Genomic DNA, 25,937 nt, shown 5'->3' on the forward strand with positions numbered 1-25,937 from the left:
TAATCACAGAAGGTATTATACCTGCCAACTTGTTTAGAAAATTGATAACTAACTTACAGAATTAGGTGGCATATTCTTTAAAGGTGATATTTGCCCCAGAGGTTATCAATGAAAAATAAACTTTAAAGAGCAAAAGAAAGACCTTATTATACTTAAGTTATTATAGAAAATTTATTTATTTATTTTTTATCATTCCCAGTTGGTTTTGTTTTATTTTTTCTTTATTACAATTTATTCACTTTGAATTCCCATTTTAGCCCCCTCCCTTGTCCCCTCACAATACCACCCTCCATCCCTCTTCTCTTCCCATGCCCCTTCCTCAGTCCATAGATAGGGGAGGTCCTCCTCCATCCCTTTCATCTGGCCCTAGCTTATTCGGTCTCATCAGGACTGGGTTCTCTGTCTTCCTCTATGGTCTGGTAAGGCTGCCTCATGCATCGGGGGAGGGGATCAAAGAGCCAGCCACTGAGTTCAGGTCAGAGACAGCCCATGTTCCCCTTGCTAGGGAAACCACTTGGACACTGAGTTGCCATGGGCTACAACTGTGCAGGGGTTCTAAGCTATCTCCATGCATGGGCCTTGGTTGGGATATCAGTCTCAGAAAAATACCCCTGGGCCCAGACTTTTGGCTCTGTTGGTCTCCTTGTGGAACTCCTGTCCCCTCCATGTCTTTCTATCTCCACTGATTTTCATAAGATTCCCTGCACTCTGCCCAAAGTTTGGCTATAATTCTCAGCATCTGCTTAGATACCATGCTAGGTAGAGCCTTTCAGAAGCTCTCTGCTGTAGGTTCCTGTCCTGTTCCCTCTTTTCTCCCTCTTCTGATGTCTATCCTGTTTGCCTTTCTTAATGAGGATTGTGCATGTTACCCAGGGTCGTCCTTCTTTCTTAGCTTCTTTAGTTGTACAGATTTTAGGATGTTTATCCTAGATTATATGTCCAACATCCACTTATAAGTGAGTATATACTGTTTGTGTCTTTTTGCTTCTGGGGTACCTCACTCAGGATGACCTTTTCTAGTTCCCACCATTTGCCTGCAAATTTCATTATTTCCTTGTTTTTTATTGCTGAATAGTATTTCATTGTGTAAATGTATCACAATTTCTATATCCATTCCTCAGTTGAGAGATATCTGGGTTGTTTCCAGATTCTGGATAGTACGAATAAAGCTCCTGCCAACATGGAGACAACTTCCTGAACAGAACATCAACAGCACAGCCTCTATGATCAACCATCAGTAAATGGAACCTTATGAAAAGCTTTTGTAAAGGATCTTCACCAACCTTATATCTGGCAGAGGGCTAATATCCAGCATATATAAAGACCTCAAGAAGTTAAACACCAACAAATCAAGTAATTCAATTAAAAAATGGGGCACAGCACTAAAAAGAAAATTCTTAATAGAGGAATATCGAATGCCAGAGAAACACTTAAAGAAATGCTCAACATCCTTAGTCTTAGGGAAATGCAAATGAAAAGACCCAGGATTTTACCTTACACTCATCAGAATGGCTAAGATAAAAAAGTCATGTGACAACACATGCTGGAGAAGATGTGGAAAAAGGGGAGCCCTCCTTCATTGTTGGTGGGAATGTAAACTTTTACAACCACTTTGGAAATCAGCCTGGTGCTTTCTCAGAAAATTAGGTGCAGTGCTACCTCAAGATCAGTTATACCACTCCCAGGCATATATCCAAAACATACTCAACTATACAACACAACCTTTCTTTTGTAGAGTTATTTAAAGAAACACACTCTTAGAACAACAAATAAAGTAGTACATTCACAAAACTGAGTTATCAATAATAAACTGGAATAGGGTACTGATAGAGATGAATGTAACAATCCTAGACACATCCTATGAACCACAAAAACTGTAACTGGATAAATCAAGTGCAACTTATAATTTTGTAGAACTTCTGAGCACTGTGTGAATTAAAAATCATTTATGTTGCATGTTTTCTATGCAAACACGAAAACTGAAGTTTCCTTGTTTTGCTTTCCATTGTGCTTAAAATAAAAGTAAAATATTTGTGAGGCAATTCTTTTCATATTTCTATATATGCAGTCTAGCCAGACGCTGTAGGGGCAGTACTTTTGTAGAAAAGGACCTAAAATGTGGCTTTGGTTAGCTTTGTTTCGCTATGGACATTAAGGAAGTGTGGGGATACAAATTGAACCATGCACTCCACACTGCTTTCCAAAACATGCTCTGCAGCTATTCTTGGCTTACTCTCATGCCACAGGCAGGGGTCATTATGTTACACCTCATGGGTGTTGATAGGTTATGACAGATGTGGCTTAATGTTTCATCTACTAAGAATGGTCTCAGTTGTATTGAAGGAATATAATCCTTTCATAACTCTAACTACTTAGAAACTAAAAGTGTGAACTTTGTCACCTTTCTTTCAAGGTGACTACTCATTATTCTCCCCTGACACTCTTGAAAATCTCAGCCTTAGCTGTGAGAAGCACAGAACACAGAATTCCTTGACATCTGTGCCAGCTGTTCCCCCATTTGAGGACCATTTGGCTTCTGAACAGATGAAAAATACAGTCTTTAAATAAAATGGTGATTTGTACTTTAATATCACTTTAAACTAAAATATGCTCAATTTGTTGTTATATATTGAGACTTAATAGCTGATATTAATTGATAGACTCCAATTACTAGCAGTGTTATTAGCACAATAAAATAAAAGTCTTGTGAAGTCTACCTCATTAGCTCAGTGTCTTTGATTCATGCTGGGCAGGGAATTTCATACGTTCAAATGTGTTATCTCCCAGCATATGACATTCATTCACAGTTTGTAGTGGTAGCATTTTCAGCATGCCTGCCAATATTTGTCATTTTCTGTGATCTCCTTGTAGGTGTTGCGCTACAGATGAGAATTTAACTTGGAACAACAGAAAAGGATTGTCCCTTGAATAGCAGATTCTTTTCAAGTTAGTTCTTTTTCTTTTCTTAATGTTTGTTTTCCAGTTAAAACATTTTGATAGCAATGCATAATTAAAATATATTGTTTTAAGTTATCAATATATCACTTCCTTGCAAAACATTTTGTCCTACCTAAAGGCTAGTCTGGTTGTTTTCACGATTGACTAACAGATAATAAAAATTATGTAACCAAGTGAGGTGGTGCATGCTTTTAATTTCAGCAGGACTCAGGATAATGAGGCTGACAAATCTCTTTGAGTTTTAGACCACCCTTGTCTACTTACTGAGTTCTAGGCCAGCCAAAGCTACATAATGAGACCTTTTCCCACAACACACCAGAAACCAATAAAGATTATAGTCACATACTATATGTTGCTGTATGTAGGTGCATTCTTGCATGTGTTTGTGTATTGTATATGCACATAAATGTTTATAAGTCCCTGTGTGTGCATGTAGAGACCAGAAGTCAATGTCAGGGATCTCCTTTGTTATTGGCAATATTTCACCTTGTTTCCTAATATAGGGTTATGGTGTATAACTGAACCAGAGGTTAACAATTGGCTACACTATCTGGCCAGGAAAGTTTAAGGGATCCTTCTGTTTTTATCTACCAGTGCTGAGTTACAGGAGTATGATACCAAGCCTGGATTTTTATGTGTGTACTGGACATCCAAATCCAAGTCTTTTTTTATATTTACCCACATAGATGTTTTCTAGTCTTTTAGAATTTGAGTTTTTCTCAAATACTGAAGTTAAAAGCATAGAATAACTCTTGGAAGAGTAGAGAATATTCCTTTCCTCTTTGACATACTGTGTTTCAGAAAAACAATAACAATTCATATAACATCAAGAGCCCTCAAATAGCAGAAAATACAATGTTATCCATTATATTTTATCCATTGTTATGCATTGTATTGAGGGTAACATGTTAAACACATTGAAAAAATTCTTTGAATGGTTGGAAATATATCATTAAGCTTGAAATAAATCTTCAGTTTGGAAAGAAATACTGTAAAAAAAATGTTGTTACAGAGACTGAAATTTCAACTCCTGGTATAAAAATCAACCTAATATTATAGTTGATACAAACTACTACTGCTATAAATGTTCATAAGGACAGATGAAAGAATAAAAACAAAAACAAAAGTAAAAAACAACAAAAAATGTTTAAGACAAATATAATAAAGTTACTTTTTAATGAAAAGCAGACTTTTCCTTTAAAACAAAACAAAAAAGTGAAATAAACTTCAAATCTACTATAAAGGGAAAAGGATACACCATAGTACCTTATAGTAAGGATCTAAGAGAGGTCACATGTCAAGCCTTCTCTTCTGACATTCTATGGCTTTTCTATTTTTTATCAATTTACATCCTTGTTGTAGCCCCATCCCTCCTCCCCTCCCCTGTCCTCTCCCCTTCCATTTCACCTCCCCCCAGAAAAAGAAGAGCTCTCTTTCCCATTCATCCCAGCTCATCAAGTTGCATCAGGACTAAGCATGTCTTCTTCCCCTGTGGCCTGGCAAGGCAGTCTCACAAGGGAGAAGTGATCAAAATGACAGCCTACAAATTGGGAAAGGTCCTCACCAACCCAACATCTGACAGAGGGCTGATATCTAGAATATATAAAGAACTAAAGAAGTTAAAAGGCAATAATTCAAGCAACCCAATTAAAAAATTCTCTGTAGAATTCTCTGTAGAAGAAGATAGAATGGCAGAGAAACACATAAGGAGATGTTCAACGTCCTTAGCCATAACAGAGATGCAAATCAAAACGACCCTGAGATTATACCTTATACCCATCAGAATGGCTAATATCAAAAACTCAAGAGACAACGTATGCTGGAGAGGTTGTGGAGAAAGGGCAACTCTCCTCCATTGCTGGTGGGAATGTAAACTGGTACAACCACTATGGAAATCAATCTGGTGCTTTCTCAGACAATTAGGAATAGTGCTACCTCAAGATTCAGCTATACCATGCGTAGGCATATATCCAAAAGATGATAAAGTACAAAACAAGGACATTTGCTCAACCATGTTTGTAGCAGCTTTATTCATAATAGCCAGAACCTGGAAAGAACCCAGATGTCCATCAACAGAGGAACGGATAAAGAAATTGTGGTACTTTCACACAATGGAGTACTACTCAGCAATTAAAAACAAGGTAATTGAAAAAAAGAAAAAAAGAAAAAAAAAAAAACAAGGTAATCATTAACTTTGCAGGCAAATGGTGGGATCTAGGAAAAAATCATCCTGAGTGAGATATCCCAGGAGCAGAAAGAGACACATGGTATATACTCACTTATAAGTGGGTACTAGACTTATAAGATAAGATAAACATACTTAAATATGTATACCAAAAGAAGATAAGCAAGAAAGAGGACCAGGGGTAAGAGGATAAATCCTCATATAGAAAGACAAAGGGGATGTACATTGGAAGTAGGAGAAAACAAGTAACAGGACAGTAGCCTACCACAGAAGGCACCTGAAAGACTCTACCTAGCAGTATATCAAAGCAGATGCTGAGACCCATAACCAAGCCTTCGGCAGAGTGGAGGGATCACATGAAGAAAGGAAGAATCAGTATAACCTAGAGGGGACAGGGAGCCCCACAAGGTCCAAATATATCTGGGCACAGGGGTCTTCTCTAAGACTTGTATCCAACCAAGGACCATGCATGGATATAACCTACAACCCCTGCTCGGACATAGCCCACGGTAGCTTAGTATCCAAGTGAGTTTACTCATAAAGGGGACAGGAATTGTTTCTGACATGAACTCAATGTCTGGCTCATTGAGTTTCCCCTCCCCCCTGGGGGAGGACGGCCTTGCTAGGCCACAGATAAGGACATTGCAACCATCCTGAAGATACCTGATAAGCTAAGGCCAAGCCAGATGGAAGGAGAGAAGGAGACTGCCTCTCAGTGGACCCTGAAGGGGGCAGGGAAGAGATAAGGGAGGGAGGGGAGGATTGGGAGGGAAAAAAGAGAGGGCTACAGCTGGGATACAAGTGAATGTATAAAATTATTTAAAAATAAATAAAAGATTTTTTAAAAAACCTGGCAAGTGAGTCACTGTCCAATGCAGTTCCCACTTTCCTTACTAAAAGACCAACAAGAAGCTTAACCTACCCATCTGCTTCATCTTTGTAGGGGACCTAGGTCCAGTTCATGTATGGTCCTTGATTAATGTTTCAGTCTCAGCAAGCCACTCTGGGTCCTGGTTAATTGGCTCTGTTGATCTTCTTATGGGGCTCCTGTCACCTCTAGGCCTTTACTCTTTCCTCCCCATTTTCTACAATACTCCCTATGTATCACCTAATGTTTGGCTCTGAGTTTTAGCATCTGCTTTGAGGTGCTGCTGGGTAGAGCCTTCAGAGGACAACTATAATAGGCCCCTGACTGCAAGCTTAACAGAGCATCATCCATAGTGTCAGAGTTGGCACTCTGCAATAGGCTAGGTCTTTGGTTGGGCCAGCCATTGGTTGGGAGGTCATTGCTTTCTTAACTCTAATGCCTTCATATCTCTGCATAACTTGTACCAGGAGCTAAGCTAGTGCTAACTCATCATAATATTATTTTACAGAAAAAAAAAACAACAGAGGACAAGTAATTTCATCCCATTCACTACATACCCAAAAGCCTCTTATTGTCTCTTTTGCACCTCTAGCTCCCATCTTCTGCTTCCTGCAGAGCTGACAAATACTTCCAGGGTAATGCCAATGAAAAAGAAGAAGGACATTTCCCTTTTTAATGGAATGTCTACCTTACCCTCTACTTCTCTTCTAGGCCTAAGCCAAGAACCACCAATGTGCTGTCTATCAAAATGTTACCAGCTTAATTTATGCATCATCTCCTTTCTTCTTCTGGAGATTATTTCACAGGTCTTCCTTTACAAGGAAGAGGAAACTACTATGAAACAGACAGAAAGGACCTCCCTGGACTTGCTGTCTCCCTTGTATCTGCTGGAACCATGACAGCAACCTTATTCAGACACACCCTCTGGATAGAATCCTCACTGACAAGCCTGATCTGGTGATGACATCCACAAATCTAAACACTCTTAAATCTCTCTGGTGACAGATGAACTTTCTTGCTGGGGTTGTGCTCCAAAGCAAAACAGCACTACACTTAATAGCTGCTAATCATGGGGATTTACATGTTATTGGAAAAAAAATGCTACATTTATGTAAATGTATCAAATGTTTTGAGACCAATGTTAATACGCTGGTTTATAATTTGGTTCAGAACCTATTGTTTTCCTAGTTCCTTTCCCCTACTAACCTTCTAATTATGTTAATTATATCTTGATGCTTGCCCCTTACCTCATACAGTTCCTCAGGAGAAAGATTACCACCATTTCTAGAATCATCACAGATCAGGCATGATAAGGTGCCAGACCCTAGATACATCTGATATAGATAATAAACTTCTCAAAGCTAATGTGATGCTTCTCTATTATAAAATAAGACAGGGAAAGATATTGGAGGACCCTGTTATTTGAGGTTGCAATCCTCCTAGTCTGGATAGCCTTTCTGAGCTCAGTGTTAGATGAAGAACTATCTCTCCCCAGCAGGGCCTCCTACTCTCTGCCTGACTTCATCTGGAAAGTGTTTTTAGGTATAGATACCTCTATTCATATCTGATATATGACCTTTGCCACAGTTCTTTGCTAGTTCTTCTCTCCCTGCATATGTAGGATAATCAAGTACCATTCCCCTGCATAGGTAGTAGCACCCTTTTGTTTCATGTAGATGAAGCCCACTGCAAACACCTATCAGAGTACTTCCTGGCTGCTTCTCTTTTCCTATATATTCCTCTGACCCTGGACTGAAGTTGATCTGGCTCCTTGAAGTGGTCCCAGAAGGTATTCTGTCATCATGCTTACAGCCTTCTGAGTCCTGTGCCTCACCTCTGCTCTTCCTGCCCTTGTGGGGTGATGGACAATAGCTATACCCCACATTGGAAAAGGAGACCTACAGAACTTATTCTCATAATTATGGAAATATAATGTTTAAAAATGTCTTTACCTAGAGTTGCCATTGTAGGACACAGCCGCACAGCTCACATCCAACTGTAAACAGATCTCCTACAACATCATTGTCAGGTCACAAAAGAGGGCATGGTATGAATTTTAGGTCATCTGTTTAGCCATGTCACATATGTTCCTTTTTCTTTCAATTCTATATAATACCTCCTGTTTCTTTATTGTGATATTTGCTATAGTATCCTTTCATGACTCAGCCACCAAGAAGTTGATGAGTTGTGTGTAATCTCTCCTCTGTCCTTTGGTGAGATGGATTACTATGAAGCCCTGGGTGTCCTTGAGCTCACAAAGATCCACCCACTTCCCTGTTAAAAGTAAAACTAAAGGCATGTGTTATAATGTCAGTGTGAACACTTTAAAACCATGAAATCCATTTGCCTGCAAATTTTTTAAATTAGGTAACCTGGAACTGAAAAGATGTGGATGGTATGTACTCACTTATAAGTAAATATTAGACCTATAGTTCAGGATAATCATACTATAATCCACAGACACCCCCCCAAAAAAAAGAAATATCTGTTTAAAAACAGGGAATCAAAGCTTGAGAGTCTGTCCGACTTATCTCTTTAGACATTGCTAATCCTGTATTCATTTTGTAACTTTATTAAAATTTCATAATTTTGTGTTTTCAAATATATTCAAATGTCCATTAATACGTTACCAGAATTTTATTTTTCTTTTACACATTGTGGATTAGTGAAAGACCAGAATGTGTCAAATTACTAAATTACATGTATTTTTCCTATATTTTTATTGTTTTAACTGTAAATAATCATAGTGCCTCTTAGTAAATTCCTTATTAAATCGGTTGTGGAAGACATAGAAAATAGGAAAACCTGAGTCTGTGTCACCTCACTCAGGATGATTTTCTTTAGGGAGGACACATAAATTTCAATCAGAAAGGAAAATAGAATAGACAGAAGTAATGATAGAAGAGTGAGAACGAGGACTGTAAGAGTCAATCAACCAGGGTCCAGAAGGGCCCATGGAGTCTGAAGCACCAACCAAGGAAAATGCATGGTCTAGACCTATGTCCTCTATTTATAAATACCTATGGGCTCTTAGGTTTCGTGTAGGCCGAATACTCTTGGTGAATATGGCATATCTCTAAAATAGACTATGTTAACCAAATTTTGACCACTTTCTCCTGATATGACTGCCCTACCAGGCCACAGAGGAAGAAGACAAACTCTACCCACATGCGAATAGATGAGCTGGAGTGTCCCTATGAGAGGGGGCCTTGCCTATTCTGAAGAAATAGAGGGAGGGAGAAGCGGGAAGGTTGGTGGTACTTGGAGGAGAGGCAGGAGGGACCTATGATTGTGATGTACATTGAATTAATTAATAAAAAAGCATATAAAAGAAAATAAGAATATATAAATACCTTATATTCATTTCTTTGATGTACTAGTCAATTCATTTGTTAAGTGAATTTTATCTTATAAATCATAGTTTAAGTAATATTGAATTCAGTCACATGAAAGGAAAGTTATTAACAGATGGTTTAATAACTCAACTATGTTTATACCTGCTGAGATCAATTTTCTCCAATGAAATATCTAAGTTTCTAAATTTCTACAGTCATTTTTCTCCAATGGAATGGCATTGGATATATCAAATATTACAGGGAAGATCACATATTCAGGAGTATTTAAACAACATCTAATGGACTCCATATTTAAGTGTTTTTTGTTTTTTTTTTTCTGTGTGTGTGTGTGTGTGTGTGTGTTTCTATTTGGTTACTGTTTTCTTTCTTGTTGCTTTTGCTTTTCTTTCTTTTCTCCTTGGTGGTGTTTTATTTTATTTATTTCTGTTGGTTTTGGGTGATTTGTTGTTTTACTGGCTTTTGCTTGTTTCTTGAGAAAGAACTTAAAGTTTGGTAGGAAGGGAGGGAAAGAGCACCTTGAAGGATTTGTGATAAGTAAAGATAATATGATAAAAATTAATTTAAAATTGTTTTAGATTATTAAAATTAATATAATTTTTAATTGGGTTTACTTCTTTTTTTAATTTTTTATTTAACTTTTATTAATTACACTTTATTCCTTTTGTATCCCCCCATAAGCCACTCCCTCCTCCCCTCCTGGTCCCACCCTCCACCCCTTTCTGAATGCATGCCTCTCCCCAAGTCCACTGATAGGGGAGGTACTAGTCTCCTTCTTTCTGATCTTTTTTTTTTTTTTTTTTTTGTTCTTCTCAATGCAGTTTACTCAGGAACCTTGAACAATCTTCTGACACTGGGGAAAGCCAGCCCACAGCTTAAAATAGCCTCTGGGTAGCCAAAGCCAGCTTGCCATGTGGGCAATACAGATAGGTCCACATACAGGGAAGCAAGCCAGATGCTCAGCCTTAGCCAAATATGGAGTTGTTTGTGACAGAGAGCACTCACCATCTGGAAGGTGGAAGGCAGAAACCAGCTCCATCTTTGAGGCGCAGCATTACACAGCTCTCTACAGTTCCCCCTTTTTGTTTTAGACGCATCAGGCAAGAGTAGAGGTCTGATCTCTGATATTAGAAATAAATTGGGACTTTGTACCAATGTTCATTTAGGTGTCATCCACCCAAAGAGCATCAGACCCATCTGATACCTTTTTCTCAGAGGCGGGACCTGGGGCATCAACCCGCATGCAATCAGACTTGCTCTTCTCTGGGTCCAAAGCTGCTGACTCTGAGTGCAGTGCTTAACCTCGCATCCTGAGCATAACATTTTAGCTTTTTATGATAGCCAACCATGCTTGGGGAGACTGTCCTGCTTCAATGGCTGTAAAGACCTGAATGATCATGGCTGCATTACGCTGTTGTGAGGCTCTAATCTTGCATATACACCACAGGCAAACCAAGGAGACCAACACCAAAAGGTCTGCTAACGCTCCCATACCCTCCCATTCCTTCAGATGATTCATGGCTGCAGCAATCCATGATGATAATCCTGTGGCTAGTCCTACGTCCACTCTGGTAGAATTTACTGTGATAATGGCCACTCTCAGCTGCTCCATCGTAGTATCGAATTCTCCAGTCCAATTATCTAAAATATAGCTAGACAATTGTTTAGACAGATTTGCAGCACAGGAAAAATTCTCATATTGTATGCTAGTGACACAAAGTCCAGTATACTTCCATTGACAGCCAAGTTTAACGATTTGCCATAGGGTATTAATTTGCTCCTGCATGAGGTAAATCCTCTGATTGAGCACCATCAAGTCTCCTTTTAGTTGAGCATTAATTCCTTTTTGTACATCTAAAGCATGAGCTACATTGGCTAAAAGGTTATTTAGGGTCTGAGCAGTCTGCATAGTATGACTCCTGCCTAATGCCGCGGTGGTAGCTCCAACAGCCGCCAATGAGATGGCAGTAACAATGGCGGCTGTAATTCCAAGATCCCTTTTCTGTCTGAAGAGAGTCATAGCGTGAGGGGCATCAACAGGCACAGGCACCTAGCAAGGCATGCGAGTAACCAGGGCATACCTAAATTTACTAGCATTGCAGTATTGGGCAAAAAAGGAAGTATCATTACCACAATTACTTGGCTCTATCTGGCTAACAATGAATAAAAATGGGGGATATAAACAAACAGGTGTGGGCTTATAGGAAATATTATGAGAAGCCTTAACCCCCTCGTTGGAACATCCTGCATCAGTTCTAGAACTAGCAGTGGTGGTGTCCGAGGTCTGAGTAGGTTCAGGAGACCATTGCCCCAAGGGGCGAGACATGCTCCATGTAAATTGACTAACTCCATGTTTTCCTCCACTTTTGAAAGTCATTTAAGGTTTAAAATTATCTTTTCTTTTTTTTTCTTTTTTTTTAAATTTTTCATCAATTACACTTTATTCATTCTGCATCCCCCCATAAGCCCCTCCCTTCACCCCTCCCGATCCCACCCTCCCTCTCCTTTCTGCATGCATGCCACTCCCAAAGTCCACTGATAGGGGAGGTTCTCCTCTCCTTTCTGATTTTAGTCCATCAGTTCACCTCAAAAGTGGCTGCAATGTCCTCTACTATGGCCTGGTAAGGCTGCTCCCCCCCAGGGGGAGGTGGTCAAAGAGCAGGCCAGTCAGATTATGTCAGAGGTAGTCCCTCTTCACATTACTATGTAACCCACTTGGAGACTGAGCTGCCATGGGCTACATCTATGCAGGGATTCTAGGTAATCTCTTTGAATAGTCCTTGGTTGGAGTATGAGTCTCTGGGAAGTTCCCTGTGTTCAACTTTTCTTGTTCTGTTGCTCTTTGTGGAGACCCTGTCCTCTCCAGCTCTTACTATTTCCCAGTTCTTACCTAAAATTCCATTCAATCTGCCCAACAGTTGCCCATCAGGCTCAGCATCTGCTTTAATAGTCTGTAGGGAAGAGGCTTTCAGAGGCCCTCTGTGGTAGGTTCCTAGGTTGTTTCCTGTTTTCTTCTTTTTCTGATGTCCATCCTCTTTGCCTTTCAGGATGGGGATTGACTGTTTTAGATAGGGTCCTCTCTCTTGCTTAGTTTCTTTAGATACACAGATTTTAGTGGGTTTGTCCTATGTTGTATGTCTACATGAGTGAGTATATACCATGTGTGCCTTTTTGCTTCTGGAACAACTCACTCAGGATGATCCTTTCCAAGTCCCACCATTTACCTGCAAATTTCATGATTTCCTTATTTTTCATTGCTGAGTAATATTCCACTGTATAGATGTACCACAATTTCTGCATCCATTCTTTGGTTGAGGGGCATCTGGGTTGTTTCCAGCTTCTGGCTATGACAAATAAAGCTGCTACAAACATGGTTGAGCAAATGTCCTTTTTGTGTACTTGTGCCTCTTTTGGATATATTCCCAGGAGTGGTATGGCTGGATCTTGAGGAAGTGCTATTACTAGTTGTCTGAGAAAGCGCCAGATTGATTTCCAGAGTGGTTATACAAGTTTACATTCCCACCAGCAGTGGAGAAGGGTTCCCCTTTCTCCACAACCTCTCCAGCATGTGTTGTCACTTGAGTTTTTGATCTTGGCCATTCTCATGGGTTTAAGGTGAAATCTCAGAGTTGTTTGGATTTGCATTTCTCTAATGGCTAATGAGGTTGAGCATTTCTTTAAGTGCTTCTCTGCCATTCGATATTCCGAGAATTCTCTGTTTATCTCTCTTCCCCATTTTTTAAGTGGATTACTTGGTTTGCTGCTTTTCAGCTTCTTTAGTTCTTTATATATACTGGATATGAGTCCTCTGTCAGATAAAGAGTTAGTGAAGATTCTTTCCCAATCTGTAGGCAGTCGCGTTGTTTTGATGACGGTGTCCTTTGCTTTGCAGAAGCTTTTCAGTTTCATGAGGTCCCATTTATTGATTGTTGCTCTTAGAGCTTGTACTGTTGGTGTTCTGTTCAGGAAGTTTTCTCCTGTACCAATGAGTTCTACGGTATTCCCCACTTTTTTTTTTTCAAGCCGATTTAATGTGTCTGGTTTTATGTTGAGGTCTTTGATCCACTTTGACTTCAGTTTTGTGCAGGGTGATAAGTATGGATCTATTTACATTTTTCTACATGTAGACATCCAGTTGGACCAGCACCATTTGTAGAAGATGCTATCTTTTTTCCATTGTATGGTTTTGACGTCTTTGTCAAAGATCAGGTGTCCATAAGTGTGTGGGTTTATCTCTGGGTCCTCTATTCGGTTCCATTGATCCACCATTCTGTTTCTATGCCAGTACCATGCAGTTTTTAAAACTATTGCTCTATAGTACAACTTAAGATCAGGGATGGAGATACCTCCAGAAGATCTTTTATTGTAGAGGATTGTTTAAGCAATTCTGGGTTTCTTGTTATTCCATATGAAGTTGAGAATTTTTCTTTCCAGGTCTGTAAAGAATTGTGTTGGTAATTTGATGGGCATTGCATTGAATTTGTAGATTGCTTTTGGTAAGATGGCCATTTTTACTATGTTAATCCTGCCAAGCCATGAACATGGGAGATCTTTCCATCTTCTCATATCTTCTTCTAATTCTTTCTTCAGAGATTTGAAATTTTTTTCATACAAGTCCTTGACTTCCTTGGTTAGGGTTACTCAGAGGTACCTTATGTCATTTGTGGCTATTGTGAAGGGTGTTGTTTCCCTAATTTCCTTCTCAGCCCTTTTGTCTTTTGTATACAGGAGGGCTACTGATTTTTTTGAGTTAATTTTGTATCCGGCACTTTGCTGAAGGTGTTTATCAGCTGTAGGAGTTCCCTGGTAGAGTTTTTTGGGTCACTCACGTATACTATTATATCATCTTCAAATAGTGATAATTTGACTTCTTCCTTTCCAATTTGTATCCCCTTGAGCTCCTTCAACTGTCTTATTGCTCTAGCAAGGACTTCCAGAACTATGTTGAAGAGATATGGAAAGAGTGGCCAGCCTTGTCTTGACCCTGATTTCAGTGGGATTGCTTTAAGTTTCTCTCCGTTCAGTTTGATGTTGGCTATAGGTTTGCTGTATATCTTCGTTACTATGTTTAGATATGTGCCTTGTATCCCTGATCTCTCCAATACTTTAAACATAAATGGTTGTTGGATTTTGTCAAAGGCTTTTTCAGCATCTAGGGAGATTATCATGTGGTTTTTTCTTTCAATTTGTTAATATGTTGGATCACATTGATGGATTTCCATATATTGAACCACCCCTGCTTACCTGGGATGAAGCCTACTTGGTCATGTTGGATGATATCTTTGATGTGTTCTTGTATTCGGTTTGCGAGTATTTTGTTGAGTATTTTTGCATCAATGTTCATAATGGAGATTGGCCTGAAGTTCTCTTTTTTGGTTGGGTCTTTGTGAGTTTTAGGTACCAAGCTGACTGTGGCTTCATAGAATAAGTTTGGTAATGTTCCTTCTGTTTCTATTTTGTGGAATAGTTTGAAGAGAATTGGAGTTAGCTCTTTTTTGAATGTCTGGTAGAATTCTGCGCTGAAACCATCAGGTCCTGGGCTTTTTTTGGATGGGAGACTTTCGATGACTGCTTCTATTTCCTTAGGGGATATGGGACTATTTAATTAATTTACCTGGTCCTGATTTAGCTTTGGTAAGTGGAATAGATAAAGAAAATTGTCCATTTCATTTAAATTTTCAAATTTTGTTGTGTATAGACTTTTGAAGTAAGTCCTAATTATTGCTTGGATTTCCTCAGTGTCTGTAGTTATGTTCCCCTTTTCATTTCTGATTTTGTTGATTTGGATGGTGTCTCACTGCCTTTTAGTTAGCTTGGCTAAGGGTTTGTCTATCTTGTTGATTTTCTCAAAGAACCAGCTCTTGGTTTCATTGATTCTTTGAATTGTTTTATATTTGATAAGACCTAAATTTTTATTTCAGAATATAGTCAGTGAAGGAAATGATTGTTGCTTTCCTATAGTTTTTGAGAGGAACAAGTATATTGCATGAATTTGAATTCTTGTCATTAGAATAAAATGATAATTTAAATTATATTTTACTTATTGCCACTGCAGATGTACATGTGGAATACAAATATGTATTAATAATTTTGGCATAGTAGTCCTGTGGAGGTTAGAGCACAATCGTGTAGAATCCAATGATTAAACTGAGATCATCAGCCTTCACTTTTGCACCGCCTCACAGCAACCCCAACAGGATAGTTCTGAAGAGTAAAAATGATGGCAGTGTTTTCAGCGTAATAAGATAGGAATAGTTAATGTCAAGAAACACTTCCCAAGGTTCTGGACAGAGAGTTCAGTGTTTAAAAGGAATACCACTGTTTCAGAGGGTCTGAGTTCAGGTTCTAACAAACATATCTTTTCACTTGGAATGGTAAGTAATTTCAACTCTAAGATTTCTGAATTGCTCATCTGGACTCAATGAAAACTCATCATGTCTACATTTATACATGTAGACACAAACTTATACACATATTTGAAAATAAACATTGTAGAAGAGAAGGCAATCATTTTGAGAGTTCATTCTATGAATATATAAGGAACAAGATCTGAAATGTCTTTTAGTACATTTATCCTATATTATATGACTAATATCCACTTATAAGTGAGTTCATACCATGTGTTTCTTTACCTCACTCAGGATAATCTTTTCTAGTTTCATCCATTTGCCTGCAAATTTCATGATTTCCTTGTTCTGTTTTTGTTTTTGTAATTTTTATAATGCTTTCATTTATCACTCTGATGTATTCTGAAAATTCAGCCAGACATCATTTTTTAATTTATACAATTATTCATCAGAATTTATTCATTTTGTACCCCCACTGCAGCCCCCTCCCTTATCACCTTACAGTCCCACCCACACTTCTCCCTCTATGTCCTTTTACTAGTTCCTTGAAAGGGGAGGACCTCCTCTCTTATTATCTGACCGAAGCTTATCAGGTCTCATCAACACTGCCTGTATCATCTTCTTCTGTGGCCTGGCAAGGCTGCACCCTCCTCAGGGACGTGATCAAAGAGCAGGCCACTGAGTTTATTTCAGAGACAGCCCCTGTAACTCTTACTAGGGAAACTGCTTGGAAACTGAGCAGCCAAAGGGCTTCCTTTGAACAGGGGGTCTAGGTCTACCCAGGCATGGTGTTGGTTGGAGGATCAGTCCCTGCAGGCTCCCCTGGCCCAGATATTTTGGCTCTGTTGTTCTCCTTGTAGAGTTCCTGACCCCTCTAGGTCTTTCTATTCTTTCCTTTTTAATTAATTAATTAATTAATTAATTAAATAGTCTATTCTTTATGTATTTTTCTTCTTCCATAATAATTCTGATACTCTGACCAATGTTTGGCTATGAGTCTCAGTATCTTCTTCGATAGCCTGGTGGATAGAGTCTTTCAGAAGTCCTCCATGCAAGGCTCCTGTCCTGTTCCTTGTCTTCTCCTACTTCTGATGTCTATCCATCTTTTTAATTACTGAATAGTATTCCATTGTGTAAATGTACCACACTTTCTGTATCCACTCCTCGGTTGAGGGACATCTAGGTTGTTTACAGGTTGAGCAAACGTCCTTGTTGTATGTTTGAGCATCTTTCTGACATATGCCTAGGAGTGGTATAGTTGGATCTTGAGGTAACACTATTATTAATTTTCTAAGAAAAAAACAGATCGGTTTACAAAGTAGTTGTAAAAGTGTACATCACCACCACCAGCAATGGAGAATGGTTCCCCTTTCCACACAACCTCTCCAGCATGTGCTGTCCTTTGAGTTTTTGATCTTAGCCAACCTGATGGTATAAAGTGGAATCTCAGGGTAGTTTTGATTTGCAATTCCCAGATGACTAAGGACTTTGAACATTTCTTCAAGTCTTTCTCTGTCATTTAATATTCTCTGCCATTTGAGAATTCTGTTTAGCTCTGTACCCCATTTTTTAATTGGATTTCTTGGTTTGTTGGTGTTTAACTTCTTGAGTTCTTTATATATTCTACATATTAACCCTCTGTAAGATGTAGGGTTGGTGAAGACCTTTTCCCAGGCTGTAGTATGTACTCACTTATAAGTGGATTTTGGCATATAATGTAAAATAAATAAATATAGTAAAACCTATAGTCCTAAAGAAGCTAAACAACAAGAAGGATGTAGAGAAGGATGTAGAGAAGCAAACAGGACAGACATTGGAAGTAGGAGAAGACAAGTAACAGGACAAGAGCCTTCCACAGAGGGCCTCTGAAAGACTCTACCCTGCCTTGTATCAAACAGATGCTAAGGCTCATAGCCAAACTTTAGGCAGAGTGCAGGCAATCTTATGAAAGTATGGGGAAATAGGAAGACCTGGAGGGGACAGGAGCTCCACAAGGAGACCAACAGAGCCAAAATATCTGGGTACAAGGGAGCCTGCAGAGACTGATGAATCACCCTAGGACCATGGATGGAAAGGACCTAGATCTCTGCTCTGATATAGGCCATTGGCAGCTCATTGTCCATAGAGGTTCCTTAGTAATGGGAGCAGGGACAGTCCCTGGCATGAACTTGGTTGCCTGCTCTTTGATCACCTCCCCCTGGTGAGGTGGCCTTACAAGTCCACAAAGACAGAGGACCCAGACAGTTCTGGTGATATCTGATAGGCTAGGGTCAGATAGTAGGGGAGGAAGACCTCCCCTATTAGTGGACTAGGCATGAGACATGAGGAGGGAGGGAGGAAGGAAGCTACAGCTGGGATACAAAGTGAATAAATAGTATAAAATAAAGTAATACTAGTAATAACAAGAATAATAATTATTATTATAAATACCTGAAATGTTAAAAAAGGATTTGAGATGACAAGGTTTAATTTTAAATGTGATTAAATGTTTTGAAAGTATGTTTGAATATGTGAAATAATTTATGTAGCTGAATGCATAGAATTATAAACTAATGGGATTTTGAGAAGTAGTTTCTTTTCTTTTCTTTTCTTTTTTTTTTCTTTTCTTTTCTTTTTTAACGTATGAAGCTGTTTAATTAGGTGTTAGCAATTTACAACACCAGTTTGTGAGGATATATCCCATTTGTAGGGAGAACTGTGATTGAAGGTAGCCTAGGAACAGCTTTGGTCTTTGGCAAAATCTGCGAGTCCACAGTATTCTGATCAGCCTTGACTGCTCTGTAATGTAGTGTTTCTCCTGTGAGTCAAAGATCTCGCCCTCCTGGTGCCTGACCTTGTGCAGCTGCTGCTTCTTGAAGTAAGCGTCAGTTAGGTGTGTGGGGATTTTAACCTTGCTCATCATACTTAAACTTTTGTAGAGGTGGCTATGACAAACTTCTAGTGTGCTCTGCGCAGAAGAACTCTGTTGAGGACAAAATGTCCAGTCACAAGTAGAAGACCACTGCCCAGCTGCTTCAGGAAAACCACTCTCTTGTTCCTTTGGAGCCTGGTGAGGATGATTAGGTCTGTCCCAGGAGTGATAGTGTCACACAGCTTTCTCACGTGCAGACTTTCTCACATGGCTTTTTGCCATGGCTCAGCAGCTTCCGAGGAATGTCTTCAGTAGCATAATACCTAAGCATTTTTCCAAAGCTTCACCACCCGGGTACCACCATTCTTGCCACCATGAAACGGTTTTGTAACATTACCAAGTATCTTCTCCTTTTCTTCTTCCAACCTTGCACTTTGCAGCCGAGTATTTCTCTTATATAAAGCCTTTCCGGAGTACATAGCAAATCGGGACTACCTGCCAATTCCTTTAACCAGGGCAGGGTTTTGTCTGCAATGGGGCTTCCCCTTCTTGGACTTTCTAAACCTTAAGGTCAGCCTTTGCTGCGTGAGTGTCCGGGGACAGAATCAGCAGCGTCACTGACAGCCTGCGGTTTCTTCTTGGTGTGGGGCTTCTTTCCCTTTTCACTTGCCAACATGCAAGATGGAAAAATTTGCATATACTTCAATATTGATTTTAGAACATTCATTCTCAAAAATATCGTCGGTTAAGAGTTCAATATCATATTCATTAGGTAATATGTGAAATTTTCAATGGCAGTGTAATAAAAAGTGCCAAAGTCATTTTCATTTTATGTTTTTAGAGACATTTACCTTAGGAGTTTTAAATGCTCAATCATTTTTTTCTATAATGACACATAATATATATAACTTTCCTTTACTATTTAAATATCTTATAACAAGTTCCTAAATGTCTTCAAGAAAAAAATGTATGATTGAAATTCAACATAGATTGGGTCGGCATTCATTGTTTTGAAAAAGTAGCTTTACTTTCTTGTACTCCATATAAAGTACATAGACATTTTTCTTAGCTCATAAATGCATGGAGACTAGAGGAGATATCTCCAAGCTTCCCGAATTCTAACAAATCCCATAGTAGGCATGTAACAAAAATCTAAAAATTATTAAAATAGAATCAATAAGGAACTCAAGTTTGATTAATTAACATTGTGGTGACATGAATACAGGCTATGTTTACTTCTTAATCTGTTGTGGAAAAATATTGTGATATTCTATCAAAAATTGCTGACACTGTATCACAATGCCAGAAAATTTCAGGAAAAAACTAACAATGAAATGTGTTGTCAAAACAAGTCTAAGATACAGTGTTTCATTGTCTACTTAGTTCCTCAAAGCTTGTTAGTGAGTTGGCTCAAAAATAAACTCCCACATGTATTTCTAATATAGAAAAGCACTATTGGAAATCTTTCTACAATAGCAGGGGAGATCTTCAGATAGGCCAGTTGCTTACCTTACTGTTTCACTTCCCTGGGTGAAGTGCTGCTCCATGCAGAGCTTAAATGTGCTATACTTTCCATGCAGATTCCAATACCAAGATGCAAGGTATCAGAGTTTGGGCATGAATTCCTACTGATTGGCATGGTACCAATCTTTGTAGCTTCTTTCAATTGAGTTCTTCCTCTAGTGATCTAAGTCAGTGACATGCAAAGATTCTCTGGGGGAAAGGAGAGGTAGGAAGCAAATTGAGAGAAGGAGAGTGATGGGAGGCTGTGGTCTGGATGTAATGTATGAAAGAAGAAAAAAGGAAAAAAACAAAACAAAACAAAAATATCAATATACAGTGTGCAGTCTCAAAACATGGAGCTAAGTGTCCTTTATCCATCTCTGAATGTGATGTATTTACTTCTACTTCTGTTCTTTGATCCTCTAAAATTGATTGATTTTATACTTATAAAATTAAATGCTATATAATATCAGACCTGTCTAGAGAACAGACTATGAAGTCTCAAGTTAGATTTGTATAGATAAAGGATATTTCTATTATCATGCATGGATTTTCAAATAACTGGCCTTAAATTTAAAAAGGTCATGGCTTGGGAGGTGATTTTACAGTGAAAACTACTGTTACTCTTGGATTACTCATATGATGATCTAAAAACCATCCATTATTGCACTTGCAGGAGATCTAATGCCCTCTACTTGTAAGATATACATGTATATACATACACACACATATATATGAAAAATACTACATAAATGAAATTAAATTAATAAATTCAGGAAACATAAAATGTTAAAAGCTCCAACATGAAAAAATGTTAAATGATATGAAAGCACTTAAAGTTGTTTAAATAGTGAAATAATATATAGTTAAACATTGAGTGGAAACAGAAAAAGAAAGACAGAAAAACAGAGGAAAAGTCTCCGAGTTTCTCCTAAGGCTCAGTTTTGCTGGAAAAAATAATGAACATAAGGCAGAAGGAAAATAATCAGCCAGTATGAAACTGAAATGAGCAAACAGAAAAAGAGTGGTGAAATAGTATAAATGCTTCAGAATAGAAGTCGCTGGAATGTCGGAGAGTAGAAAAGAAATTAAGGAAGACACCGCTCAAGAAGTAATTCTTGAAACATGTTTCATAGCCATTGTCAGAGACCAAAATGCAGTTCTAAGAGAGAAAAAAAGAATGAGATAAATGTGAAAATACCTAAAACAGAGATATTATAGTCAAACTGCTGAAGCAAGAAAAAAAATAGAAAGTATTAAAGTTGAGAGATAATGAAAGACACAAAACCTGTAGCCTTATAATAATATATTTTTTTAATCTGACTTATTTTCAAACGCTTTGCAAGTCAGACTAGTAAAAGTCCTTTTGTAGAACGAAGAATATACAGACATTTTTACCCTGGTATGTACTTTATAGCCTTCAAAATAGAGGGCAAATATATACTTTTCTTTAAAAGACAACAATAGAGAAGACTTTGATAATAGAACTATTAAAATATAAGTGAGTAGAAACAAAACTAGTGAGAGAAAGGACAAATAAGTGACTCCACAGAGCTGACTACTGATCCTTGCACCTGTTTGCCTTCATTCTGTCTTACTCTGATGAAGAGGAATTTTCATCTAACAACATGGCTACTCTCACAAGGGATCACATCCAAAGACCATCTAGGTCTGTGTGATCGGGCTAGAATGTAGATAGGCCACACATTTTTAATCCCTCTGGCTAGAATGCAGGTAAATCTTTAGTACACACCTTTAATCCCAAACAATGATGTCTAATTGAAGAGCAAAGTGAAGGATCAGAGAAAGAACTGACAGAATTAGTCAGAGATAGGATGCAGAACTCTAGGGTGAACAAACAGGAAAAAGAGACTACTTAAGAACATTGCAGGGAGAGAGAGAGAGAGAGAGAGAGAGTTGAGTTTGGTTGCACTTCAAATATAAGTGCATTTGAGATCTGTTCAGTTCATGCAGTGCCATTCATTTTGTGGAGTTCAAAGGCAGTTTTTCCAAGCAGAGCAACTCAGTGAGAATCCAAGAGGAGCCAGTTTGAATCAGACAGTTTGAAGAGGAGATTTGAGTCAGAACAGCTGAGCTAAGACAGCCAGCCAGGGTTCAGAAAATATTAGAAAGTGTTATCATATTCAGGAGTAAGTATCTGAGGCTGAAGACATTCTTCGCCTAGGTTACAGATGGAGGCTGGAAGCTGAAGCCTTCAAAGTCTGGTCTTGTAGAACATTAGATTGTATGGATGCTAGAATCTTCCATGCCTGGGCACAGGGATATTTAGATGACACATTCTATGCTCAGTTAAAGCCATGTATTAGTAAACCTTGAGTAAGGTTCTCATCTCATCCACTCCTTTGAGTAAACAAAAACAACATTTATACTCTGGTGTTAGCAAATTCAAGTTAGGAATTAATCAACTCATCTGCCAGGGAAGATTACCCAGAAAGAAGCTTCTCCAATTTGTTCTCTCCATTCTTGTAGTTTCTTTTTAATTTTTATTTGATTTTCATATTATTTTTACTTTATTATTTCATGTTAGTGTCAATACTTCATTTGCCATTATTTTTACAAAAAATTCAAAATTTAAAAAGTCTACAAACACACAAACACAATACATGAATTTAGTTAAGTGTGTTAGTTATAATTATTTTTGTTCCATCTTCAGGATTTTTAAAAATATTTGTTCACTTTACATTCCATTCATAGCCCCCTTCCGCCTCTCCTCCCCATCTCACCATTGCTCCTTCTTCCTCTTGTGTTCCCTCACCTACTCCTAAGAAAAAGGGAACCCTCCCAACCCACACCAGCACACTGAGTCATATCAACACTGAATGCATGTTCTTCCCTTGTGGCCTGGTGAAGAACCCCTGCCAGTGAAAATGAACAAAAAGCAGGCAACAGAGCTTAGGTCAGAGACTGCCTTCCCTTCCATTTCTAGGGGATCTACATGAAGACATGAAGAGTTAAACAATGGTATTTGTGGCTATTGTGAAAGGTGCTGTTTTCCGAATTTATTTCTCAGCAGTTTTTCATAAGTATGAAAGAGGACTACTGAGGTTTTATTATCATCATCATCATCATCATCATCATCATCATCATCATCATTATTTTCATTAATTTTGTATCTAGCTACTTTGCTGAAGGTGTTTATCAACTGTAGGAGTTCTCTGGTAGAATTGTTGGGGTCACACTCCACTTGGACTCTAGCATGAAAGAGACACTTACAATAAAGCAACACAAATCTTTTCAAATCACGAGACTTTCTCATTGGGAGATGCATGTATCACACTGGCCTTGAAAGATGACCAGATAAATGAAAAGAGTTGAGCAGGAAGGATCACATGTTTCATTTAGTTGTGAGAAACTAGATTGAAAGCCTAAGAATCCAATTGTTCCACTAGATCAGTGACATCCTATGGGTATTGTATGAGTCATTGAGATTCTTAGGTTTGGAATAGCAGTACTTCAGACCATGCCCACATACAGCAGTCTTTTAAAAATGTATAGTATCAGCTGGGCATGGTGGAGCATGCCTGTTATCCCAGCACTCCAGAAGGCAGAGGAAGGCAGTTTCTATGAGTTCGAGGCCAGCCTGGTCTACAAAGTAAGGCCAGGATTGCCAGGCCTACATAGAGAATCCCTGTCTTGAAAAACAAACAAACAAACAAACAAAATTATATTATCCACACAAGAAAACTATGCATTCTTTCTTTTCCTCAGTTAGACCTATTTCCGTTGGCATGGTGATCTCGACTTCCATCTGTTGCCTTGTAAAATAGACAATTGTATTCTTTTTTTACCTGAATAAATTGCATTTTCTTATCAATTCATTAGTTAATGAATACCTAGGATGATTGTATACCCCAGCTATTGCAAACAGTGATGAAAAAAAGTTAAAAAGAGTATGCAAACAAGCAGTTAGATTCCTTCAGCAACAGGAGTGGAAATAGTGAAGCCAGATGGCATAGTAGTTTGCAGCTTTAGGGGAACTTCTACATGGTTTTCTAAACTGACTGCAACAGTTTATATTCTGCCAACAGCATAAGGGTTATATTTCTCTACTTCCTTGTCAGCATTTGTCATTTGTTTTCTTGATGATATTCATTTTGACTATGGTGATAGAGACAGCTGATGTTCCTTTGATTTCCATTCCCATGATGGCAAATGTGATGGCCATTTTAAATGTCTTAAATGGTGATTTGTGTGTTTTTGCTTTTTGTTTTTTCTTTTGGGTATAAAATTTACTAGGAAATTATAAATCCCATGAATACAGAGTAAATTGGGACTCTTTGAAATCCTTGAAAAATTGTTGCATAGTTGTGTAGATGGGATGAGGTAAACATATTCAATATATAGTATGTAGGTAAATGAAAATGTCACATAACTCATATTTTTATAATTAGTGTGCACTAGTAAAATAAAGAGAAAGTGAAAATCAAGCAGGATGCAGCCAGATTCTAAACAAATAAGATTGAAAACAAAACATGAATGATTTTAACTCTCATTTCACAAAAAATAAATCAGGTCACCCTCAAATTGCCACTACCTGATATCGAGAGGAAATCATGAAAGACAAAACAAAAGCAATGATTAAGTCTTAACAAATGTTATCTTTAAAATTTTATAAATGGCACATAATTGGTTTTGTTTTTATTGTTGGCACTTGGGAGGTAAGACAGGGAAACTAGCAGTTCAATTGCATCCTCAGGTCCATTGGAGCTTCCAGAGAAACCTGGACTACAAGTAATGCTGGCCTCAGTCCCATATCTTCCCTAATTACACATGCATACACACACGCACACACACATACCCGAAGGTATGTAAAACATATATTGTTTAAGTCACAATAAATTGAAATTATGAATAAAAGATATATGGATGACTGATTAATGTTAATAACATGTGAAATAATGTTTTAAAAGAGGAAGAGAGTGTGGCTAGAGACATGTGCAGATGGGAAACTCAAGAACACTTGTGCTTGTTCAGGGTGCTCATGTTTTGTTCTCATGCACCAGACATGCACATGGCATACATGAACGGCAACAAGAAAAACAGTCATCCTACATATGGAAGTAAATACATCAAGCAAAATATTCTAATCAATATTTAATAGCTAAAAGAGTGGTTAAATAAGACAATAAATTGAGGAGAACATTAGGAAAATATTTCAAAGTATATTTAGTAAATAAAATAAAAATCCCCCACAAGAATGGAGATTTTTCAAAATGTTTGGAAGTATATAAAGAGGCACTGTGGACATTATTTTTCATTTTTAAATAGGAAGTAAGTGAGGGGAAAAAACAATTCCTATAAGTAGTTCTCATACAAAAATATACACTAAAGATAAGACAGAAAAATTAGTCACAAAATTATGGCAGCTAAGTAAAAAAGCAGAAAACATGACAACCACAAACACCAATGCCTATCTTTTGTCCCTTTTTCCCTGCCTTTTCCCTCTCTTGAATTTTCCAAGGAAAAAGCCTAAATGTTCGTGTATTAAACTCATAAAGCATTTGAATTGTCTTTTACTAAGTTACTGAAGGTAATGAAATAATTTTAAATAAACAAGACAATATTAAAAATACTCAGTTACTCTTAGAATTTTTAGTAAACTGCTTGCAGCTTTCATAATTAATGAAGATAATGAACACAAAATGAAACCAAACATATTTATAATTGTATTACTTGCAAAGATTCTTTAACATGTATATAAAGTATATTATATGACCTAAGAATGCATGATTTATTACTATTTCATTTAATTATAATAATCTTCAATTTCTTCCTTGTTTTTACTCAGTATCTCTATTGCCCCAAACCATAATTTTCCTATCCCTGTTTATATTTTCAACCTTGCTTCATT

The 25,937-nt window shown here is 37.9% G+C and overlaps 1 pseudogene; it reads right to left on the minus strand.

Annotated features, from left to right (window-relative positions):
• Positions 1 to 18,362: 18,362 nt before the first annotated feature.
• On the minus strand, positions 18,363 to 19,238 carry LOC110543747 (large ribosomal subunit protein eL6-like; annotated as a pseudogene).
• Between the last annotated feature and the right edge of the window lie 6,699 nt (positions 19,239 to 25,937).

Source organism: Meriones unguiculatus, chromosome 15, assembly GCF_030254825.1.
Source record: "Meriones unguiculatus strain TT.TT164.6M chromosome 15, Bangor_MerUng_6.1, whole genome shotgun sequence".
Taxonomy (NCBI): domain Eukaryota; kingdom Metazoa; phylum Chordata; class Mammalia; order Rodentia; family Muridae; genus Meriones; species Meriones unguiculatus.